At 33.3% G+C, this 21,580-nt stretch overlaps 1 long non-coding RNA gene across 1 annotated transcript; it reads right to left on the bottom strand.

Moving 5' to 3' along the window:
- Positions 1 to 17,521: 17,521 nt before the first annotated feature.
- On the bottom strand, positions 17,522 to 18,815 carry LOC141626923 (uncharacterized). Its single transcript, XR_012536494.1, has 3 exons — positions 18,702 to 18,815; positions 18,535 to 18,602; positions 17,522 to 17,602 (listed from the first exon to the last, which is right to left on the bottom strand). It is a non-coding gene; the product is annotated as an uncharacterized LOC141626923 (long non-coding RNA).
- Positions 18,816 to 21,580: the final 2,765 nt, after the last annotated feature.

Raw genomic sequence — 21,580 nt, 5'->3', positions numbered from 1 at the left:
ACTCGAACTTTACGGGTCAGTTATCTAAAGCAAGGTGTGTGTTTAATTGATCATTATGGCGATCTTCATCCCATCAAAAAGTAACATACAGAAATTCAAGCCTGAAGTTGAATTCTACTGCTAAAACTGCTAAACAAGTTTAGGGTTTCGGCCTTTCGGGTAAACAAGAAAGATGGCTTACTTGGAGTTTGTTATGCCGAAAACAACAAATCAATTTCGAAATTTTCCGACAAAGGTTGGGTAATTTGGCTAGAAATTGATTACGGGTTCCATGCTAAAACTCTTGGTCTCAGTTGATAGCGAGAAGCGAATTATGATTGATGAAATAGAGTATAAACCGAAAGGGAAAAGCAGAGTTTCATGGCAAATAAGTCGGGAAGCGAGTCAAATTTACACAGGAAGCTTGGGCGAAATTGGGGTTTATGTGAGTCGAAACTCAACCAGCAGTACAATTCAAATTTTGAACGAGTAATTTGACAAGGAAGTAGAAAAACAATTAAAACTTACCCGAATTAGTCGGACCCGTCGCACAATGAAGACGAACGCGAGAAATCGAAGTGAAGCGATGTTCGGTAACGATGACTCTCTGTTATTCGTCAATATGAACGTCTGTTGGTACACGTTAAAAAAAAAAAAAGGGTCAATATGTTGTGTGCTTGAAAGACACAGACAAAAAAAAGAGGCAAGCAAGAATTTGCAGGGATAAAAGAATACCGTCAAGAAGAATTGTGATGGTGATGAATGCATGGCTTCATGGACAGATGTGGGTAGTATTTATATATAGATTGTAAGTGTCCTTAAACCCTACGGAAGTATACGGAATTTGTAAAGGCAACACTTTCCTAAAGTTTAACATGTTGTACTTTTGGGAAATTTAGACAATATGGAAACCGTACAAAAAAAATTAATTAAGAATTTTGGTCAAAGGGGCATTATCCATCATCCTTACGATAAGTTGGTGCACTGATGACTTTCAAGTCGACAAGTAAAAAAAAAAAATGCGTTATCCGCCAAGTCTAAAAAAAAATGACAGGATGACGTCAAGAAAGAATCCAGAAGCTACTACCCTTATGACGAGTTTAGGTATGCTACGACTTCCAAGTCAAATACAAATTCACCCGCCAAGTTAGATAATGACAGGGTGACATTACAAAAAAGTCGCTCGTCATCGACTTCCAAGTCAAAGCAAAATGTATCGAGACCTCGCCACGTCAAGACACCAAAAAAGGCGCACGTGACAAGATCCCGAGGGGGCAATTTGTAGGCACAGAAAATTTATTAATGTGCTAAATAAATAAAATAAATTAATTATTTTGAGTTAATACCAAATTTTAACTTAATTTAATTATTTTGTCCCGATTAAATGAAATATGGGTCGATGCGGATTACAGAGGAGTTATTCGGATCATTAAACTCAGAAAGAATCAAATTTGGGCCAAGGTTGCTAATAAACCCACAAATGGGCCTGTGACCACCAAAGTCCAACAAGGAGATTTGAAACTCTATAAATAGAGCTCTTCTCATTCATTCAAAGGGTTGAAAATTCATAATTGCAAAGGAGCTGGAGAGAACAAGGTACAAATTCCTACAAATCTTCTCTGTCAAAATCATTGCAAGCAGTCAACAAGCACATCAAATCGTGCCGCCTGCGTTAAAGATTCAATCACAAGTTCAAACCTTCAAGAGAGATTCAAGTCATCGCGACCCTCTCAAGAAATCAAATTTACATCGCGCGTAGAGCAATTAAATTTGTCTACACGCAAGCACCCTCACGTGTACCCCGTACACGTACCCTTACAAAGATATTAGAATCAAGGGATACATTAGAGATTGTACACATACTTTTGATATTTATTAATAAAATATAATTGTTTCCTTATTTTGTATTTCAGTTATCGCAATACAAAATTTGCTGTTACAACTGCAATTTCAAAAACAGAAGCTTATCTCAGAAGCTAAAAGCCAGAAATTGGAATATGCCCTCGAAAATAAGTTGTCTCTAAGGAAAAAGAAGCAGCATATGACAGATTCCTGACCAAAGCTAGTGAATCCTGTTAAAAGGTTTGATTATACTTTTTTTTATTGACATTTTATTTATATATGTTTTAGAGCATACTTGTGGTTTCATTTATTTATTTTTGTTACAATGTAGAAGCATTAATGATTTCAATTTTTTTTTTCTCTCTTTCATTCCATTTTTTTTTATATATACATATAGCATGTTCATGACTTGGAAGCTCGATATGCCCACGTCAAAGATCTGGTAAAGAGTGTCAAAAAGTTTGATCCAATTTTTTTTGAGTTCATGAGTCCATAAAACAATATCACGCACTATGAAAAATAATATAACGATTTTTTTTTTCAAAAAAATTTGATTTTTTCCAAAAAAAAAATTTTCGAAATTTTTTTAAACATTTTTTTTCTTGTAGGCTGTGATATTGTTTAGTATAACTTGTGATATTGTTTAGCATAACTTGTGATATTGTATTGCAAAACAATATCACGAATTTTTTTTTTTTTCAAAATCTCGAAAATATTTTTAACAGATTTTTTTTTTCGTGAAACCTGTGATATTGTTTTGTATAACGTGTGATATTGTTTAGCATAACATGTGATATTGTATTACAAAACAATATCACGATTTTTTTTTTCAATTTTTTTTTTGAAAAAGTTTTTTTTTTCGAGCTGTGATATTGTTTAGTATAACGTGTGATACTGTAAGCTGTGATATTATTTAATATAACGTGTGTTATTATATCATGGACTCACGGACTCAAAAAGATATGGTGCACTCATGTGATCCTAATTATATACTTCCTCCATTCTCCTTTGATGTTCCCATTTTCCTTTTTGGTCCATTTCATTATGATGTTCCCATTTGCTTTATTTCCTTTTTTGGGCCTAAAAAATTACCAAATGGTCCTTATGCCCATTACATATTTACACTAAATACCCTAGATTAGCCCATCTAATATTTACTTACACACTAACCTATTTATCTTAATGACTCCCTCCATTTTTTTTTTCCCACCAAAATTTCTGACCAATACCCTCATAACTCCTCCACTTCTCTCCATTAACTACTCCATCTCCCCTTTTCTAGATTATTCCACTAAAAACCCTAAGCATTGTTTCTCTCTTCCGCCGTTTGCTTTCTCCTCCTTCTCTCTACACTCTCTAGATCTCACCTTTCATCTCCTTCATTAACTGCCTCTCATCCTATAATCTTCATTTTTCATCATAAAATCCATCATAAAAATCAATATTTCTTCGATCATTGTTGCGATTATGTCAAATAATCCATCAAAACACCAACCACTTTCTCCCTCTTACCATGAATCTCTTGATCATCTTTTATTTATACCCGGTGTTGGGCATGTTGCACCTGATACCTACTCCGGTTATGGTTCACTTCTTGACTACGATGTTGACGATAATACCGAGGCTATACGCGTTTTGTCTTTGAGTCAAACACCATCGTTCGATTCTCGTTATTGTGATGTTGATGAAGGTATTCATGTTGATGAAGGTAGATCCGGGTCTTTGTCACCGCGTACTAAAAGGTTCAACGCTTTTTGTTCGAGATCCATAGAACGGGAGGAGAAAAAAAAAAGAGGTGAAAATAAAGGTAACATCTCAAACTCGTCTTTTAAATTTGTGTTGTTGTTTGTGCTTGTAAAATTCAGGATTTAATTTGTAAAATAAAGGTACTTGTAAAATCGATATCTGATGATTTTGTGATTTTATTTTGAAGGTAAAGTTGATTTTGTCCCAAAGGAAGCCGTCGATGATGTTGATTTGTCACCAACATCAAAAAAATTCAAGAAATTTTGTGATAAATACTTGGGGAAAAACAAATCGTGCTTAAAGAGGTTTATCTCTTAAACTCTTTTTTTTAACTGATGTCCATTTACGGTTTTTGTTGGGAATTCGGTTCTGGCTGTGTTATGGAGTTTGTTGGGTTTTTGGTTATCTGTTGGTGATGCTGGATTTTCTGATGCAGGATATTCTGTCTATTTTGGTTATTGTTACTTCTAAATTTCTATGAAGCATCCCATTTTCCTACTGTGTGCCCTCGTTACTGCAGTATATGTGGGATGTGTCCTGGATGTGTTCTGGCTGTGTTATGGAGTTTGTTGGGTTTTTGGTTATCTGTTGGTGATGCTGGATTTTCTTATGCAGGATATTCTGTCTGTTTTGGTTATTGTTACTCCTAATTCTCTATGATGTTCCCATTTTCCTACTTTGTGCCCAGCTTTTCTGCATTTGGCTTTAAACATGACATTTGTGTATGTGTTGTTTAACTTTTAAGGTTACTGTCCTATATTTGCTGCCACCAAGGGGAATTTCATGTTGAGATACTCTCTAATTTAGTTGAGTTTCCATGTTTTATTTCCTCCTGATGAGGCACTTATATGTAGTCATGTTACTCCATGAGGCACAATTGCTTGCTGAGGGTAACCTTCTTTGTCATCACTAAACTACAAATGTCATGCTTTACTTGCCTTTGCTGCTGTCATATTTAACCTCAGTGAAGGTCTTTACTTGACTGAGAGGTTAAATATTGTTGTTGCCTTACTTGTAAGGACAATACACATATACTCCTAAACAGAGTGCTCCATGTATCCCATGTTGAAGTGCCCTTGTTCATAGGTGTATATGGTTATTGATCCATATTTGATGCCACCAAGAGTCTTATCATGTTGAGACACTCTTTTTGCATTTTCTGAGTTTCCATGTATTCTCTTGATGAGGCACCTATATGTGATCAAGTTACTCAATGAGGAAAATGTGTTTGCTGAGAGTAACCTTCTTGCATTCATTTACATTCTGATGTTTGATTTATAAGCATTTAGTTTTGCATTTGCTGCTGTGATGCTGAGAGTAAAGTCCAATGAAATTTTTTTCCATTTCCATTTTCCATTGCATACATTGCATACATACTTCACAACACAAAATGGAGTCTTACAAAATGGAGTCTTACAAATTTCTTGAACTAAATAAAATAAAACAACCTTCACTTTGTGATGTTTGATTTTGGCAAACTATCATGTCAAAATCAGCCTTGATGATAGTTTGTCAAACAAACAACCTTCTTAGTTGTTCAAAAGGGGACTTGGATACCTAGGTCTAACATGAGTTGTTCCAATTCACCAATCATACCACATGTAATTAGGAATTGAATGCATTCCTTCACTAAATCTTCATTTACTTGCAAATCTCTTGGAAGTGTCCCTTGCCTCCTTTGTGCAGCTTTTGCCAAGTGTGGTAGTGGGTAGTTATTGTGCCCCCTTTTTTGCATTATTTCAACCATACAAGCTTGCAAGCTTAGCCAAACATTATCTAAAGTTTCAAAAGTTTCATCTTCATATGCTTGAGTCACATTCTTCACTAATTCTTCAACTGTCTTGTTTGGATTTTCATCTTGTAAAGATTGAATGGATCTAAAGAAACCTAAATCCAATATGTTTAAATCGGAGAGTTTTGGTTGTTGTTCTAAAATGATGTTGAAACCATCCAAGTGGTCGCTTCTTTGAATTCTTTATCTTTCCCACTTATATGAGGCTTGGCATTATCTTGTTGTATGCTTATATCCTTTGATGCATTCTTGGCCATTTTTGTTTAATGGTGGTATCACTAAGTTGATTAAAGCTTCTTTTGTCACCTTCTTTGTGATAGATTCAATTGGTTTTGTTACTATTGTTCCTGCTGCCCTATTCTTGCTCTTTCTTTTTCTTTGGTTCTTGGTAAGTAAAGGGCCATATACCTGACTTCCCATCAAACAAAACTTCTCCATTCTCTTTGTATGTTGGCCTTGAAACAATGACTAAGAACATTATCTTTGTTATGTACCTCTTGCTTTTACAACTACTGTAAGGAAGAGCTTCATTCTTTGCCAATATAGTATCGACACTTTGGATTGGTCATATAAAACCACTTTTCATCAATATGAATGATATGGCTCATATCCTTGAACATGACACACCTCAATATCCTATCAAACACTAATTTACCAATGACAAAATGCAACCTGATGATTTTATGGTCATTACTCAATGCTGGATGTATTGAATTGGTATGAGACTTTATAAGACCTTCTTTTACCCATCTATGACATGTTGATGGGGCATGTCCTATTGCCTTGCCTAGTCTCTTCAGTGTTGTTCTCTTTTCGACATCAAGTGCCATGATAGCCTGAATTGGACAAGGTATTCTTTCTTTTCCCTTCTTTCCTTTTATTTTACTCCTCACATTAATAGGCACATGCCCCCCCTCTCGGTTTTTAGTCTTTGTCAGATTTTGTGAATACATCTTCTTGACACATTGAACATGGCAGAAACTTCATTCATCTTACCATGTTCTGGTTTATTGTTTTTGCAGCTCTCAAACAGAAGACACACGATTCTATGCCTCTCATCGTCTGTCAAATTTGGTTTTTTCATTGTAAAAGTAGTTTTGAAGTGTGTAATTTCAGTAGTTGGTTTACTGTTTTTGAGACTTGTAAATTATTTGGGGTGTAATTTGGTTTGTGTTTGATGATTTGTAATGGCAATCAGACTAGTGTAAGATGATTGCCTATTTGTAACCTAATTTTAATGATGGGATGTAATTTGGTGGGAACTTTAAAATTTCATGTGAAATTTTCCCCCCTTTTTTGTAAAAAACCGGGAAGAGTACTTGTCTACTTCATTTCCAGATTTTTTTATCAATTTCCAACTTCCAATGCAAATTAGTGATTTTGTTTAATTCTTACCCCACTTGTTTACAAATCTGCTTTTTGCCTAATTATTCATGCTAATCACCTCTCCTTGGTTGTTGTGCCATTTACAAATGGGAACATCAAATAAAAATGGAGGAAGTATATATATATATATAGAGAGAGAGAGAGAGAGAGAAAGAGTGGTTCTTCTAAGGTCCTTACATCCATTGAGTCCCTAAGTCCTTATAAGAGCCCTTGGATGGAAGGGATGGAGGGATGAGATTACATCTCATTGAAGGGTCACAATTCTCCCTCCCTAATCTCCTTCCCTAATTGTGTATAACTCTACCTAATTTTGTACAACTCTTCCAACATTCTAATCTCCCAACTCACTTCCTCATTCAGTCATCCTCTCTCATTTCTCACATTCACTCTTTCTCTCTCATTTTCTCCCACCCTCTCTAAACAAAAAAAAAAAACCAAACTGATAAAAAAAAAACCCAAACTAAAATAAAACCAAAAAAAACCAAAAAACCTCCACCGCCCACCTCCACCTCACCGACCCACAACCCGACTCCACCCCACCGCACCACACCATCCGTCCCTCCACCACGCCTTCCTCAGTCATCACTGCGCTCTTCCCGTCGCTGACCACCAAAGTCGTCCTTCCTCCCTCATTCAAAAAACCTAGATCTACAATAAAATGAAAAAATCAAAACAAAATCAAAATCAGAAAAAAAAAATGAAAAAGACGGGATTGTTGTTGGTTGTTGCGGCTGGTTGGTGTTGTTTCACCACCACTCACCACTCACCACCACCCACACTCCTCTATTCGTCCAAATCTGGACTCACAACCGTCCTCCTTTGGTTTTTTTTTTTTTTTTTTTTTTTTTTTCCGATTTCGATTTTTTTTTTGTTTTCTTTGTGTTTTTTTTGTTATTTAATTGAATACATTTTGATTTGTATTTGTGTTAACATACGACGAATGTTGAATTGGAAGAATAATAAGAAGAAAACAAGAAGGTTCGTAGTTGCTAAAAAACGACGTTTTGTCAGCTATGTTTCCTTTGAATATTCTGCATTCCTGCTATCAACTCCTACTTACATTTATTCTTTCTTTTTTTGTGACTCAACCTACTGCAACAAAGGGAAGTGGGTTGGTTTTGTGCCTGGGAAACAAAGGGAAGTGGGTTGGTTTTGTGTCTGATGGTTTTCGATTTGTTTTTATGTTTTTTTTTTTTTTTTTTTTGTTATTTGTTTTTTTGTTATTGTTATTGTTATTTGGTTTTTTTTATTATTGTTATTTGGTTTTTGTCATTGTTATTTGGTTTTTTATTGTAGATCTAGTTTTGGTTAGTTTTACGATTTTTCTTCTTTTTAATTTTCAGATCTATATAGGAAATTAATTTTTTTTTTAAGTTTCATATTTTGGGCTAAAGTTATACAATAATCAAAATAGAGTTATACTATTAATGTCTAAAGTTATACATTGTATAAATTGAAGTTACACAAATTTTGGACTAAAGTTATACATCTTGTCTATTAAAGTTATACACTGCGTGCATTAGAGTTATACACACGATATTTAAATTTGGTTTTTTTTTAATTGTTATTTGGTTTATTTCAGATTTCGGGTTTGGTTGGGTTGTTGGTTTTTTGGTTTTATTATTGTTATTTGGTTTTTTGTTTTTGTTATTATGAGTTTTTTTGGTTTTTGTTATTATTTTTTTTTTTCATATTTTTCATATTTATTGTTTGATTTTTTTACTATTTACGACTAAAGTTATACATTTTATGACTAAAGTTATACATTTTATGACTAAAGTTATACATTTTATGACCAAAGTTATACAAAAAAAGACTAAAGTTATACAAAAATTGGACTAAAGTTATACAAAAAATTGGACTAAAATTATACAAAAATGAACCAAAGTTATACAAAAATGAACCAAAGTTATACAAAAAAAATTGACGAGTTATACAAAAATGCACGAGTTATACAAAAAAATTGGACTAAAGTTATACAAAAATCGAATCAGAAGTTATACAAAAATGCACCAAAGTTATACAAAAATGAACCAAAGTTATACAAAAATGAACCAAAGTTATTCAAAAATCGATCAGAGTTATACAAAAATGCACCAAAGTTATACAAAAATTGGACTAAAGTCATACAACAATGGACTAAAGTTATACAAAAATTGGACTAAAGTTATACAAAAATGAACCAAAGTTATACAAAAATGAACCAAAGTTATACAAAAATTGACTAGAGTTATACAAAAATGCAGGAGTTATACAAAAAATTGGACTAAAGTTATACAAAAAATGAACCAAAGTTATACAAAAATGAACCAAAGTTATACAAAAATGGACCAGAGTTATACAAAAATGCACCAGAGTTATACAAAAATGCACCAGAGTTATACAAAAGTTAGTCCATTTTTGTATAATTTTAGTCCATTTTTGTATAACTTTGGTTCATTTTTGTATAACTTTGGTTCATTTTTGTATAACTCTGGTTCATTTTTGTATAACTTTGGTTCATTTTTGTATAACTTTAGTCCATTTTTTGTATAACTTTGGTGCATTTTTGTATAACTCTGGTCGATTTTTGTATAACTTTAGTCCATTTTTTGTATAACTTTAGTACATTTTTTGTATAACTTTGGTGCATTTTTTTATAACTCTGGTCGATTTTTGTATAACTTTGGTTCATTTTTGTATAACTTTGGTTCATTCTTGTATAACTTTAGTCCAATTTTTTGTATAACTTTAGTCCATTTTTGTATAACTTTGGTTCATTTTTGTATAACTTTGGTTCATTTTTGTATAACTTTAGTCCATTGTTGTATCACTTTAGTCCAATTTTTGTATAACTTTAGTCTTTTTTTGTATAACTTTGGTCTATTTTTGTATAACTTCAGTCTTTTTTTGTATAACTTTAGTCCATATTTGTATAACTTTAGTCCATTTTTGTATAACTTTGGTCCATTCTTGTATAACTTTGGTTCATTTTTGTATAACTTTGGTTCATTTTTGTATAACTCTGGTTCATTTTTGTATAACTTTAGTCCAATTTTTTTGTATAACTTTAGTCCAATTTTTGTATAACTTTAGTCTTTTTTTGTATAACTTTGGTCATAAAATGTATAACTTTAGTCGTAAATAGTAAAAAAATCAAACAATAAATATGAAAAATATGAAAAAAAAAAATAATAACAAAAACCAAAAAAACTCATAATAACAAAAACAAAAAACCAAATAACAATAATAAAACCAAAAAACCAACAACCCAACCAAACCCGAAATCTAAAATAAACCAAATAACAAGATTTAAAACCGAAATCTTAAAAAAAGTATAACAAGAAGAGATTTGAGAAAATGAATAAAAAAGGAGAAGTAACAAAATAAAAGAAAATAAAAGACAACAACAAAAAATGAATGGAAAAAACAACTCAAAACATGAAAATAAAGACCAAACGAAAAAAAAAAAAACCGAGCAAAAAAAAAAAAAAAAAAAAAAAAAAAAGTTGGCGGCGGTGGTGGGCGGTGAGTTGGTGTCGGGTGGGATAGTGGTGGGTGGTGGTGAATGAGGAAGAGAAGAATGAATGATTTATTTGGGTTTTTTGATTTAATTGAATTTTTTGGGTTTTTTGATTTAATTGGATTTTTTGGGTTTTATTTATTTATTTGGGTTTTGGGTTTTTTATTTATTTGGATTTTTGGGTTTTTTTTTTTAGGGTTTTAGAGAAGATGAGTTGTGTGATATATGAGAGAAGTGGATGAGAGGAAAAGAAGTTATAGTGAATTAGTGATTAATTAGAAGGATTAGTGAAGGAGGAGAGAATGAGTGATATTAGTACATAAACACACTTTTGGAGGTTGATCTTGGCCATCCATCTCCCTCCATCCAATGGCTCACAATAGGATTATGGACCAAATATATAGATGGCCTTAGTTGATCTTTCCTCTATATATATATATATATATATATATATATATATATATATATATATATATATATATATATATATAGAGAGAGAGAGAGAGAGAGAGAGAGAGAGAGAGAGAGAGAGAGAGAGAGAGAGAGAGAGAGAGAGAGAGATTTAGGATCCGGTGAGAACGATCACTCGGTGAGAACGCACTATATTCATGAAAATATATACACATATACAAGGTACACTTTTTTTTTAACAAATCTCAGATACACTTTTGACTATCGTAGGTGCACTTTTTACCACAATTCTATATACACTTTTTAATGATGTAGATACACTTTTTTTTTTTTTTTTTTAAATCTCATATACACTTTTGACTATCGTAGGTACACTTTTTACCAGAATTCTATATACACTTTTTAATAATGTAGATGCACTTTTTTTTTTTTTATAAAATCTCAGATACACTTTTGACTATCATAGGTACACTTTTTACGAGAATTCTATATACACTTTTTAATGATGTAGATACATTTCTTTCTTCACCAAATCTCAGATACACTTTTGATTATTGTAGGTACACTTTTTACCAGAATTTTATATACACATTGAAATGTATCGTAGATATTTTTTTTTTACCAAATTTCAAATACACTTTAAATTATAATAGACACGTTTTTTTTTTGCATAAATTTTAGATACACTTTATAATAATACATATACACTTTTTTCCATTGTATGTACAATTTTTCCCACATATAATAATATATCTAATATTGCAAAAATCATGGATCAATTAAATTGCACAGTTGCTTGACCTTACTTTCAAGATAGTGTATACATGTATACAAGACGATATTATAATAAGACCGGTTTTTCTAACCTATGCCCACTAGGCATAGGTTAAGAAAACAAAAAAGGAAAGAAATAAATGTATTTATTGTAAAGAAAAGTAAAAGTAATAGGATATTCCAATTTCCCATAAAAACATCAATTAATTCTTTCCATTTTTATTTTCTTATCCTATGCCTAGTGGACATAGGTTAGAAAAATCGTAATAAGACACAATAAATATTATGCACTGGAATCACAATAAACATTGTAATGTTGCAACTCACAACGAATCTCACTCATTTTCTAGCTTTTCTTGAACTTTTCAATAAAGTTATCAAGCACTAAAAAACAAAGTATTTAATTAAAAATGACGTAACCATTTATGATACCAAGCATTTAGCAAGCTAATCAACTTATTACAGGATCACAGCTAAAATTCCATTTATGATACCAAGCATTTAGCAAGCTAAGTCGAATAGAGAAATCGAGTATTCAAAAGCAATTATGTGAACGAAACATTAATTCGATGCATAAATAATGAAGAACAAAATTTACCACAAGAATAGCTTTCACATTATCTCTTCCAAGGGATGGATTAATCCTCTGAATCCTCTGAAAATCGAGTAAAATGTCTACCAAGTCCTCATCTCCAATCCGACATTGCGAATTTAGTCGATCAATATGCTCCTGAACTATCTTATCAAGAAACTAAAAAAATTCTACGGATCAATACCGATCGTCCTACCACAACCATCGTTCGACACTTTTGACGATTACCTATCACCGAATGAAATACTCTAAAATTTCACTACCGAATCATCACCCTCGTCCATCTGACTTCGAAGCCAAAGAAGGTTGAATGTAGCTGCCGACATTTATCGGATGTCTCTGGTAGTGGAGGTGGCGAATGTGCGAGATTTATCGGATGTCGACGGTTTCTGTTTCTTATCATTTCCTCGAACCATTTCTCTCTCCGCCGCCGTCACAACCACCACAAAAACCGGCAAGTTGTGCTGCTCTTGGTCGTGCCGGTATGGTGCCGTCCTCTGGGGTGCCTCCGGTGGTGGTCAGAGTGGCTGGGGTGAAGCAGTTGAATGTTAGATAAAGAAGGTAATGATGATGGTGGGGATGCCGAGGTAGGGGGAGACGATCGTTGAGCTGTGCCGCTGTGAATGGCGCCGGCGGAGTGCTAACTTGTGGGTGGCGACGGTGGTACGTCAGGTAGCCGGCGGTGAAGTAGATGATGGATGTGTCAGGTGTGCCGAGAGGGGTGAATGTGATGGACGAGGGATGAGTGGACTTGGGGTTTTAATAACAAGGGATAAAAGGAATATACATTCGTTCTCACCGTTCTCATCGAGTGTTCGTTCTCACCGGATCCCACCTCTTTATATATATATATATATATATATATATATATATATATATATATATAAGTCGGGATCGGTGAGTAACTCCTAAATATTTGAGGATTGAGTAACGAATAAAGTATCACACCATATACAAAACAATATCGCGAGGAAAATTGACAAACAAAACCACCTAAAACTCAAAAAATCAATCGTCATTTCTCTCTCTAAAAATTTTACCAAAATCAATTAAACATCTCAAACGAAAACTTCACAAAATCCTCTCTAAAATCTACTTGAAAATCCGCAAAAACTTAAAATTCAAAGACGATTTCAACTTCATTTCAACATTATAGATGTATTCGTTCATTAGATTGAATAATCTTACCATAATTCTCTCCAAAATCGTTGAGGTACATTTGTTTATCATCTTTATCCATTTCTGCGATTTTTTTCAACTTTTGTAGCAATAAATTGATTATACATTTTGATTTTGTTCGAAATTATTATATGTATGTTGAATTAGACGAATTTAATAGGATTAAATCAACAAAATCGAACTAATTATCGAGTTATTTAGGGTTCTTTCGTGTTCTTCTTTGTAAATTTCTAAATATCTTACTTATAAATGATTTTACACGTTTTTCGTTCATAATATCGACACATTGAATCAATTACTATCATCAATTGAAGTTTTAGTTGTTTGTAAGATGTCTTTTTTGTTTTAATCGCTAAAATTAGGGTTTAATATTGATCGATTGTGAAAATTAGGGTTTAACTTTGTTTAATTGTGAAAATTAGGGTTTCATATTGTTTTAATCGCGAAAGTTAGGGTTTAACATTGTTTAATTGTGCAAAATTACGGTTTCATATGATAGAATTGAAGTAATCGTTTGTGTTGATAAAATGAGTAATGCCGAATTACATGTTGGCTATGATAACGGAATATGTGTGATCTTTGTTGTTTGTATGATGTGATCTTGAATGTTAATATTCGTGATACTTTATTTTCATACATTTTGGCAGGTTGACTACTACATAATTAAGTTGTAAAATGTCATCAAGGCACTAAAATGCTATAGTATGGTGTTTTCGATGTAAAATGTCACTTTGGTTTGATGGTAAAATAATGTAAAATGTTGTTGTAAATCTTTGTAATATGGTGTGTTTTTTATATTTGTTGTATTTTCTTTTGTGTGAAAGATGATGTTTTGTACATTTTTTTTTCCTTTTTTTTGCAGATTTCTTCGCTTTTGGAGGTTACTTAAGAGTATGTGTGCATGTTGGCGAAGTCTATAGTACATGATCAACTAACAAATCATGTTTTTTTATTCATTTCTCTTATAAAGACAAATTCTGTATTCTTAGATATTGTTTCAAGCGATTATAAATTTGTATTTTTTTTTTTTTTTTTTTTGCATTTTGGAGTTGGAATGTAATGTAATGGTAACAATATTATAGTTGTATCAGGATTTGCCTCTTTTTTTATGTTATTAAATAGAGAATATATGGTTCTTAAAGTATTTAATTTTTTTTGGTAAACAATATCACACGTTTATTTTAACAATATCACAAGTTTTAGTAAACAATATCACATTTAATTATTAAAAATATCACCTTTCATGACACAATATCAAATGACTTTGAGAATAATATCACACTATTAGTTTAACAATATCACAAGATGTGGTAAACAATATCACACTACCGGCTTAACAATATCACAAGATGTGGTAAAGAGTATCATAAAACAATATCACCATTATTGTGTTAATAATATCAAATGATTTAGTTCTTTCAAAAAAAATATCAAATGATATGGTAAACAATATCAAGTTATTGTGCTAATAATATCACACTATGCTATTAAACAATATCATATATTTATCTTTATTTGCTAGTTTACAAACAGTTATAAGAAACAATATATATCTTCATAAGTATCACGTCATATTGTTCTAGAAGCATTACCGAACAATATCAAACTTCACACATCCCGGTATCACACTTTATCCAAAACAATATCACATTCACAAGAAATCTTGAAACACTCAAACTTTTTGTTATTGAGAAATAATATCACAGATATAAGATAAAATATCATTCTTTGATTCTAAATGATATCACAAAATTACAACGACAATAATATTAATTTATAACGACTACAACAGATTACTATCCTTCCAAAATTACATAATCAGTGCATATTCAATTAAAGTTCTATCAACACAATGAGTACAGATTAGTTCCTTTCCCTTCTTCTACCTTTACCAATTTCTTTTTATTATCCTTTTTGGCATCTTTTTCCAGCACAATCTTCAACTTCTTGCTTGACGTTTGTTCAACCTCATCTTGTTTTAAACACCAGTACAACCGTTTTATATAACCATTTCATGACCATGACTCAACTTAATGCAACCACCTGACTATCTATTCAACTTTCAGGAACTCAATTATATCAAACCATTAGTATGACACCAATGAAGAATATCATGAAACTTCATATCCCCTTGGAAAGTAACACTGATCCTTAGCTTCATTTCTGACTTGGTTTTATCAATTAGCTTCTTTGGACGCATCATGAGACTTCATATCCCCTTCAAAGTGGATCTGCCATTCCCAGTAAGCAAACTTGTGAGAGAGATATACAAGGATGCAAAATAAAGCTCGTCGAGAGGAATGAACCATATGTTGTGGCGTCTACTTCCACTTCATCGATGATCCATCTCAAAGAAAGAAAAGGTGGCCAACACATTTACTCCACATGATTCTTCACCTTTAAGCCGCTTAAACAACCTGGTTTACGCAACCAACAATCTAGTGGGACAAAGTCCAACCTATTGTGTGACACCCTCATATATTGCGGAAAAGTAAACACGTAATTCTAGAATAAAATTGCATGGATATGTTTGTAATAGGTTCATTTGGGTAAAAACCTGTAATTTTTAAAACCTGAACCTGTTATAAAGATATTCAAATTGGAAGGTGTCAAACATACAAGGTCTAACTAGAAGTTTCATAACCTAACCATCGCTAAAGTCGCGAATAGCAAATTATACAACCAAATGTAAAGAGGGAGACATATGTCCCTAAAATGTATGTGACATAAAAAGGGTTTAAGGGTCACCATAAAATAAAGCCAATCTAGGTCCCAAGGTTACTTTGCTCGCTAGCTCGTCCATGTATCCCATATATGCATCATCACCTACTGTCATTCGCATTTTATACAAATACGAAAGCCACAGTCAGTGGGGAGTAACTCCGAGTTCTCCCAGCCACGAAATGTCATAATTAATATAACATGTAAACATAAGAATATGAATACGAATCACACACTGCCTTAGCATATAGATGCTAAGGCAATCGTGCTTATCATGTGAACAACAATATAACGCCACATAGTCCTAGCATGTGAATACTAGACCGACTCATACTACACTATCATGTGAATCACATAACATCCAGGAATCCAAACTCTATCAACCATAGCCGGCTTGCATCTCACCTTTTATGATTCATAGAATCATCAAACAAGAAAGGGCAATATATCAAAGACAGGCATAAGTTCTTAGCACCGTCAATAGTCACTTTGTAACTCGAGTCTATACCACGAGGTAGGGAAGGTAATCGAACCGGTATCTTGGCTCAGCGGTTACTATTAAGAAAACATGGCCAAGAGACAACACAACCCTAGCCTAAAATCTGCGCAGACCTAGACATGCGGATACACACCACCGCACCCAAGACTCACAACTTTTTTTTTAAAACAAAGTGAAGTGAGTACCCTAAGGACACCACCGAAGGGTTGGCTAGTACTTAAAAGTTTCGACCCCATACTATCAAAATAAGTACCGAGGTCATGCCCCAACTTGGATAAACATCCACTAGTCAGAACACAAAGGCTATCAAGCGGTGAACATATACTCGTCGGAGACTATAAAGACCTATCTATGATGAAGGCCGAAATACTCACCTAGGACCTAGTCCCAGCTAGTCCCAGCTTGAATATTTTAGCCCACACCACACATGACTCACCACACAAGTCAAGTAAGACACCCACTTAACCTTAAGAGGGCAAAAAGTCCTACTTATCAATATAAATTCTAGCATTCTATCATGTGAAAGGCTTATAATGTCTATTTACAGCATACAATCCCAACAGAATCCTCAATAAGTATTCAATACTAATTTCTAATTCTAACAATAGTAACCATATTAAAGGCTTCAGGGGAAACTAGGACCATTTCTACAATACAAGTCACTATTAAATTCAATAAGCTATACATGTGAACAAAAGCTTGATAAATGGCCTAAAACAAGAAAAAGGCCGATTATCTAAATCATTCAACCGAATTTTTACCCGCAACCTGACCTCGTGATGTGCGGGTCAAATTGCGGGTGACCAATCACTCAATTAATCGACATCGCATCATCAAAGGGACTAAGGCTCGGTTTTCGGCACAATCAACAAAACATTACAATTATCGCTATAAAATTCATTTGAGCCTATTAATTACAATTTCATTTTGTAAACTATCCTAACATGTGATAACTATTAATATGAGCACAATTTTACCATCCTTATTATCTTTACTACTAACATTATTCATTCACCTAAACACTTATCAAACAACAGGCACACATTAACTACTAATGTGACATTAATTCGTCGAGTAACTCGGAATAGTTACCTTAAGCTAGCAAAGAGACAAGCAATAAACTTGAGAAAGCTTCTAAAACCCAAAATTACTCTTCATCTTCAACCACATATGAGCCACCTAAAAATTATGTGATAGGACGATATTAACGAATTACCTTTATATAAAATATGAGACGGAAATTAAATATTTCAAATGAACCAACGGTGTGCCAAGGACACGATAACCACGACCCAAAGTCCCCTTTTGGACAGCACCCAAACACAACTAAAGGGTGTCATTTGGACAGCCCTAAACACGACTCACAACTAGCCGTGACCAAGGCTGCATCCAAGCAAGCCTTGGCCCGCCGCTGCCACAACCGTGCCCCCTGCACTCCCCTCAACGGATCTTACTCTTGTCCAAAATGACCACCAAAACCATGTTTAATCACCCAAATCAACCACCATATCCCCTACTTGACATTCCCAAATAGCCCATACAAGACCGTGTAACCCATAACTAACCCATAAGCGGCCTGCTCAAAGTGGATCAAAGACAGTCCAGTACAGCTACTTAAGACCGCGCCAAGACAGCCACTAAAACCGTACTCGACTGTCCTCAAAACAGTCCTAAAACAGACCTAGAAACGTATACAACTGAACCTGCAAACCTACTAATAATTAATGACCAAGCTGCATATTAACGATTCTATTGCACATGTACTAGAAAGGTCAACCCTTAGTCCATCCACATGCTTCTATATACGAAAATATCATATGAACTGAGCAGGTTGCTAGGCTGCTTCCAATTACCAAGCTATTACCCAAATCTGAAACAATTCTACTATGAATAGCAAAGTCCAAATCATCAAACTTCCTTATCTTTCTGAATATACCTCATACAACCACGACGTTTACAAATATAGTACACTATAGCCAACCTTCAATCAATGTGCATGCTTAATTCATACGTAAATACCACTTTCCTTAAGCAAGCTACTAGGCTCCTTCAAATTAATTACTACCCTATTAACCAAACTTGCAGCAAGACAATTCTTGTAAAGAAGTTACCTTAAACGCCCCTTATTCTTCGAATAAATGGTCCACAAGGCACGAGCCTCACCCCGGGTCTTCGAATCCTTCATAAAAGGGCAAGAAAACGGAATAAAGAAGCTAAAAGACGACACTTTTATAAGACGGCGAAAGACGAAACCACTACAAAAAGGAGACTTTCTTACCTTAAAAGGAGGAGGAAGGAAAGGGGAAGCGAATGGTACAAAAATTACGGAATTTGGTCGAGAAATGGGCCGGGATCTGGGGTCTAAGCCCGCACAGAAATGGCGATTAGGTTCACTGTTTGATTTTTGTTGTTTGTGTCTGATTGTTGTTTGTGTCTGGTGATTCCACGAAAGGAAAAGGGGAAGGAAGGGTTGGTGGGGTTTAGTATATTAATAATAATAATAATAATAATAATAATAATAATAATGAAACACCAGCTAGCTTGCTAGCTACTAAATATACGTACGTTTCTTCATCGTTAAGTAATTTCGCTCGTTTTTAAAACCGCCTCGAGTTAATAAAATCGGTTTTTAGTAAAAGTTTCAGTAATAAAACGGAATTAGTAATAAATAAATTTAATGAGTGAAAATAAAATAAACTCAGCTAGTTAACGGAAATAATACGATATCAGCTTGAATCGGAATTATTAGCGATTTTTACAAAACTAACGGATATTAATAAAAATTGCTATTTTAGTGAAATAAGCTCAAAATAGCTAATTGGACGGTTTTGTTCCCAAAATCCATCTCGGGTTCACTTAAAACAACTTTCATAAGGACTCGTAAAGAAACGGAAATTATTAAATAAATAAACCCGAACTAACTTCAATAAATTCGAACTAACTTTAAATAAACTTATTAATGATTATTAAATTTAACGTAACGAATTATAATGAAATTAATTAATTAGCTGAGAAAATAAATATATAAATCGTTAACCAACGAAATTAAATATAAAGTAGCAATTAAAAGAATTTTATCCAACTTATTAAAATACGGGGTGTTACAATCACCCCACCTTTTAAAAAGTTTCGTCCTCGAAACTTGAAAGTAGAAATGAAAGGTTATATAAAACAAAACTGGAACTTTGGAATCGGTAACCAAAACATTTTAAAGGTTATTTATCGTAAGAATCAAAATTCTTTCAAAAGTTTCAAATAAAAGTTTCCGACAGAACCATATTCTCATCAAGGGAACGGAAGTGTTCTCGTTACGTATTCAAGAACATCACATTCCAAATCAAAGATAAGGTAAAAAGGCAAATCATTTATATAAATCAAAATCAAAATACCTTCAAAAACATTAATGAAGAGTTTTCAAAAATATAAGTCTCATTCATGGAACGGAAATGCTCTTGTCGTGCACACAAGAACGCTAACTTTCCAAGTCAGAGACAAATTTAAAACAAAAACTATTCGCCGACAAGCGTAGAACAAGTTATCAAACGTTTCCAATAACTAGTTCTAACATCCGATCAACGTTAAAATCAAAATAAGAGAAAGGTAATCTACTCAAATTTTCTTTTGCAAAAAGCCAAAATAGAAATAAAGGTTTCACCTTTAAACTAAAAGGGGAGTTAAATTCCGGAAATATAATATTAGACTTTGACAAAGAAGTCATAAATAGATCAAGGTTAACAGAAATAGGATAAAATTTAAAGAAATCTCGGGTTTAGCGATTAAAATCATGATAAAGAAGTCTATACTCAAGGAACAAATATGGAATTAAATCAATTTTTCATTTTCAAATCTTTAAAAATAGGTTAGGTTTGCAGAAGTGACATAAACTTTTAAGAATGAATCGAAACTGGTAACTTGAAAGTTTAGAAGTTGTACAAAAAGGAAAGTAACTTAGATAGCATAAAAAACAAAGTATGTTAAGAGAGCTCAAACTTAACCACAAGAGAGCTATAAAAACTTTCATAGGGTAAAAATTGAAGTCAAAATTACAAGGATGTTAAAGATAGAGTTTCACAAGATACGAGTGTCAAACTTAAAGGAGGAGCAAGATGAAGCGAGGAAAGGAGGTATGAACGGTAACGCTCATGATCAGGGAGAAAGGGAAATTAGACGACAAGGAAATGTCAGATACTCAAATCTCAAACAACAATGTCATAAGGTAACATCAATTTATGTATGGCTATCAACATCCTAAAGGTATCTCTTTCCAAAATCACATCATAAACCTTACTCCGTGTTTACTCCTAAGGTATCAACACTCAACCTAAGTCCTTCCAATATCACAACCTCTCAAAACCGGGGTTATAGGTCAACCAGAAACAACTCCACAAGCCAAATTATCCAACCAAGGTTAACACCCCACAAAAGAAAGAGAACTATCTAAAAGGCGTTAAGGGAGAATTAGCAAGGGTGAAAGGACAAGTTGGGAGGATACAAATGTAACTTCCTAGGAAGAAGAATAGAGAGTTTAAAAGAAGGATAGGCACCAAGAGATTAAGAATAAGGCGAGATACAAAAAGAACGAGAAACATCTTCAAGGAAGTAGAAGCATTCTTCAAAGGTTGAACAAATCTTCAATCCTCAGCAATAGGCACTAAATCTTGATCTTCTTAAAATATAAGTGTCCTTTCAATGGAACGGAGATACTCTTGGCGATCACTCAAGAACATCAATATTCCAATTCAAAGACATAAAAATACATTTTTACACCAACAAATGATAAAACTAATTATCAGACGTCTCCAATAACAAGCTTTAACACTAATTGACGTTAAAACCAGTGAAAAACATTAAAATATTTTCAAAACCTTTAGTTCAAATTTTTTTTAATAAGGGCAATAACTCCATTAACTATAAATAAGTTCACGGTCATTGATCTAAGAACGCAACAATTATTAAATGACAATCAACAAACATGTTAGTACCTAACAAAGAGCAAACACAAAGAGACTACAACATAAGATCCTAAATCTACCCATCTTACCCGTCTCTCAAGTTTATTATTTTAAGGTCAAGTTATTTATAGTGGGGTGCACAAACGTGCGTCGGGAGCAAATATGCTCTGATACCAACTGTGACACCCTCATATATTGCGGAAAA

This window comes from Silene latifolia, chromosome Y (assembly GCF_048544455.1).
Source record: "Silene latifolia isolate original U9 population chromosome Y, ASM4854445v1, whole genome shotgun sequence".
Taxonomy (NCBI): Eukaryota; Viridiplantae; Streptophyta; class Magnoliopsida; order Caryophyllales; family Caryophyllaceae; genus Silene; species Silene latifolia.
The sequence above is the reverse complement of the archived record's forward strand: the minus strand, read 5'-3'. Positions and strand labels throughout refer to the sequence as shown.